Source organism: Nannospalax galili, unplaced genomic scaffold (genome assembly GCF_000622305.1).
Source record: "Nannospalax galili isolate Female #2095 unplaced genomic scaffold, S.galili_v1.0 scaffold4144, whole genome shotgun sequence".
NCBI lineage: Eukaryota > Metazoa > Chordata > Mammalia > Rodentia > Spalacidae > Nannospalax > Nannospalax galili.
Window position 1 is genome coordinate 12,501 of NW_008350529.1, and position 5,155 is coordinate 17,655.

Sequence of the window (5,155 nt, forward strand, 5' to 3'; positions counted from 1 at the left end):
CCTGACAACTCCTCACTTTCTCTCCTGCTGTAGCCCTTTTCTGCTGTTTTTAAAACCTTCTGCTACCATATCCACCACTTCCACCACCAGATCCATAACCACCACCATAGGGACTGCCTGAGCTTCTTCCACCAAAGCTGCCCCCTTTCATGGGTCCATAATCTGATTGCTGTTGTCCACCATAATTTCCAAAATCGTTATAGCTCCCACCACCACCACCGTAGTTACCTCCACCAAAATTTCCTCCTTCATTGTAGCCATCATATCCTCCTCCGCCACCATCACATCCACCACCTTGGTTTCCATATCCTGGTCCACCACCACCATAGCCTCCTCTACTACTGTAACCAGGACCACCACCATGGTTGCCACCATCACCTCCAAATCCATTATATCCACCATCACTGCCTCCATAACTGCCTCTGCTGTCCCCACCTCCACCACCATAGCCTCCTCTTCCACCAAAGTTTCTGCCACAACCAAAATTACCTCCACCACCCCTGAAGTTTCCTCCACTGGCCATAAAGTTGCCAGACCCGCCTCCTCAACCTCTTTGTGATCCAGCAGATTGCGTCTCTTGTTTAGAAAGGGCCCTTTTTACTTCACAGTTATGCCCATTAATAAGTGTGGTATTTCTGAACAACAATTTTATCAACTGTATAATGATCATCAAAAGTTACCAAAGCAGATCCTCTTTTTCCACTCTGCCTGTCTTCCATGAATTCTGTGGTTTCGATCTTTCTGTACTTCTCAAAGTAGTCTCTAAAATTATATTCTTCTGTATCTTCTTTAATACAACCAACAAAAGTTTTCTTCACTATTAAATGGGCAGCAGGCTTTACAGAATCCTCTCGAAACAGCTCCCTCTGGTTCCACTCCACGCCCATCAACCTTGTGTGATCGAGCACACATTGCTGCACCCACCTCTTCAAGACAAGAGTAAGTCACAAAACCAAAGCCCCTGGAATGTTTTGTTTGAGGGTCTCACATTACCACACAATCTGCAAGTGTGCCCCATTTCTCAAAGCGTTCTTAAACTATCTGTAGTTTCAAAGCTCAGACCACCAATAAACAGCTTCCTCTATTGCTCTGGTTCCTTTGGGTCATAGCCCTCCCCCTGGCAGTGGCAACAACTGCCAGAATCAGGCTGGGGGCAACCCAGTGGTGTTTTTACCCCCATTTTGAGACCGGTCTTGCCTCTTCCAACTCGAGTTCAATATTGTTTTGCTTAGTTTTTAAAAATTTTATTTATTACTTTTATTTTATGCATATGAGTGTATTGCCTACATACGTGTAAATGCACCCGTGTTATGCAATGCCTATAGAGGTCAGAAAAAGGTGTTGGATTCCCTAGAACCGGAGTTCCAGACAGTTGTTAGCTACCATATAGGTGCTGGGAATTGAACCTGAGTCCTCTGCAAGAGCAGCCAGTGATTTTAACTGCTGAGTCATCTCTCCAGCCCCTGTTCTGTTTTGTTTTGTTTTGTTTTGGGTTGTGTTGTTTTGTTTTTTTCAGATAGGGTCCCCCTGTGACTGCAGCTAGTCTGGAACTCATTATGTAGACCAGGCTGGCCTCAATCTTCACAGAGATCCATCTGCCTTTGCCTCCCCAGTGCTGGTATTAAAGGATTGCACCACCACAACTGGCCTGCTCTTCCACTTTAAGACCTGTGTCCATTGACCCCTATTACATCGTTTTTCCTGGGAGACATGGACAAGAGTCTGCTCATCCAGGTCAATACCAAGGACAGACAGAAGAAATGATTCCACCCAAGTCAGGGTGGACCAATGAGTTTACTGGGCTTACTTACAGGACTGTGAGTGAGGGGTTGTTTATAGGAACATGGATGTTGTTACAGGAATGGGGGGGCGGGCATGTGACTCCCAGGTAACAGAATCAGCAGCTGTGCTCATGGGTGGGTGAGGACAGGGCTCAGGTGGGCAGGGCCACAGTTCTTCCATCCAAGTGACAATTCTTAAAAATTCAATTTTCCTGGAACAAATCCATTCAGATTTCTATACATAAATGAGCATAAAATTATATAAATACTTAGATGTTACAGAACATGTACTGTTCAATGGAAATGGTTGCCAAAGGGGATTTGGGCATTGGAAGAGTTGGTGAGAGGGTATTTGGCTCCCTCAGATCAAGCTTCAGAGAGGGTCATATGTCTTTCTTGATATTTATTTATTTATTTATTTATTATTTATTTATTTTTGGTACCAAAGATTGAATTGAACTCAGGACTTCTCATATGCTAGGTAAATGCTCCACCTAGGTACATCCCCAGCCTTCTTTGTTCTTTTGGTCTTGGTTTTTTTTTTGTTGTTGTTGTTGTTTTGGTCTTTTTGAGACCAAAAAAATAGCCACAAGACCAGCCTGGCCTTGATCTCACAGAGCTCTGCCTATCTACCTGCTTCTGCCTTCTGAGTGCTGGGATTAAAGGTGTGTATCACCAGGCCTCGTCCCTGAATTTTAAAAATATTTAAAAATTTATTCGTGTATGTGTGTGTGTATGTGTGTGTGTGTGTTGGGCATATGCCGCAGTGTTTGTGTGGAGTCAGAGAACAACTTGGATGAGTTGACTATCTCCTTCTATCATGTGGGCCCTAGGGATGGAACTCAGGTCATCAGACTTGGCAGCAAGTGCCTTTACCCACTGAACCATCTTGCCAACCCAAACTTACAAATATTTATTAAATTTTCCATTTAATATTTTCAGACTGTTTATTGATAACTGAAGCTGTGGAAAGTGAGTCCACAGATGGGGATTACTCCCCAAACCTGTACCTGTTACTCTATTAATGGGAGAATAATGTTTATAATCTTTAATGATCAGTCTAGGTCAGTGGATTAAGAGCTTTCGAAGTACCTAGGATTTTTCTCAGCTACAGATTATCTGGATGGATAGGGCTTATAAAAGTATCTTTGTATACATTATGGTTTGAATGTGCTATGTTTTGAATGCTTGACCCAGCTCTTGTGGGAAGGTGGTGGAGCTTTTAGCAGGTTGGGCCTGGCTGGTGTAGGGTCACTAGGGTGGGCCTTCAGAAGTTACCACATTTCTGATTCCTGCCAGCTTTTTCAGCTTCCTGGTTGATACACAGGATGCAGGAGTTACTCCATGAGTTCCCATATGCCACACCCTCTCCACCATGGTAGGCTGAGATGCTTTGAAACCATGAGCCAAAAGAAATCTTTCCTCCCTTAAGTTGCTCCTGTCAAAGATTTTGGTCATGAGATACACAGGAAACTAACACTGGGCTGCTGAGATGCTCAGTGGGTAAAGGCACCTGTCTCCAAGCCTAACAACCTGAGCTTGGTTCCTAGGATCCACATGGTGAAAGGAGAGAACTGATTCCTGAAAGTTGTTCTCTGGCCTCCACATATACACCCACTCACACACACCCACACCCACTCACCCACACCCTCACACACATACCCACTCACACACATACACACACTCACACACATACACACACACTCACACATACACTCACACTCACACACACACACACACACACACAAATAAATATCATTAAAAATTACTTTCTAAAAGAAACTAATCCAGCCTGCTAGGATAGTTATAACACAGTATCATAGCTGGGGATGGGCAGAGTTCTGGAGGCTGAAAGTCCAGGATGAGGGTTCTACATGACCAGGTTCTGGTGAGGGCTTTCTCCCAGGCTGGCTTACGGATGGCCACTGCCCTGCTGTGTGATTACAGCTCTTCCATGGTGTGTATGTGAATAGAGAGCCCTCTCTCTCCTTCCCTAAGGACACAATGCTGCCAGATATAGTCTCCACTTTTTTTTTCAACTTATTTTTATTTTATGCGTATGAGTGTTAGGCCTGCATGTGTGTAAGTGTAGTGCCCTCGGAGGACAGGAACTGGAGTTATGATGGTTCTTAGCTGCCATGTGGATGCTGGGATTTGAGCCCGGGTCTTCTGCAAGAACAGCCAGTGCTCTTAACCGCTGAGCCATCTCTCCAGCCCTAAAGTCTCCACTCTTATTGCCTCATTTATCTTTAATTACTGAATAAAAGCCCTGCCCAGTCTCCAAATATAATCACCAGTGTTAGAACTTCAACTTTTGAATTTGAGACCTGTACAATTCAGTGCACGGCAAAGAGTAAGCAGCCCCTCTGTGGTCTAAGGGGCTGGAGGACAATGGAATCTGTGACTGAGACAGAGCCTGGAGTTAGGACTGTCCTGGGATTGTGCAGGGTGACACCGAATTTTCTACACTGTGACTTCTGTTGTGTGGCACTCTCATTAGCTTCTGTTGCACCTGAGAAAATGTGCAGACTGTCACTGCCTGACCACCCTCGTTCTACTGTCCAGCCTCTCACCCGGCTGAGTTTTCATTTCAGTCTAGAGGAACTCTCCTTCATGTCAGGCCTGCGCCCTCCTAACTTCCCAGAGCACTTATTCAACCAGCAGCTCACATCTCATCCCCTCCCCTCAATCTATGCCTCCTAGTGCTCTCGTTTCTGAGGTCTTAGTGTAGAGGACTGTGTGGACCTTCTCTGGAGACCATTGTGGACCACAGAGTAGCAGGGATACTCACACACCCATTGCCTGGCCTTGTTCATGATGGAAAAGAGCAAATACTTATAAATGCAGATATTTCTAACTGACATTTAACAATTACACATACTTACGTGGTGTGATAATTTAATAGATGTATATAGCACATAAGGACAAAATGTGGGTAATCAGAATTTCCGGGTCTTACACAGTTATCACTTCTTGCTGTGAGTGCAGAGACTGCTTGCCTTGCATGAGGCCCTAGGTTCAATGCCCAGAAGATACAAAATGCCATTTCATTGTGTTGTTAGTCTTTCAACTCCTCTTTCCTAGTTCTTCATAAAACATGCCATAAATTGTTGTAAATAGTAGTCACCCTACTGTGCTGAAGAGCACTGGGGCCTCTTTTTCTTATCTAATTGTCTAAACCATGCCCATGAGCCAGACATGATGGCAAATGCCTGTATCCCAGCACTTGTGAAGTGGACACAAGAGGATCAGATCGAGGTCATTCTTTACTTATCATAACAAGTTCAAGACCAGATACATGACACTCTGTCTCAGCAAAACAACAAAATAAACAAGCCAGTACCTGCTACTCTCCCAGTTACCCCTACACTTCC

General features: G+C 44.5%; 1 pseudogene; it reads right to left on the reverse strand.

The window, feature by feature from the left end:
- Nucleotides 1-33: 33 nt before the first annotated feature.
- LOC103745790 lies at nt 34-1,180 on the reverse strand (annotated as a pseudogene).
- Nucleotides 1,181-5,155: the final 3,975 nt, after the last annotated feature.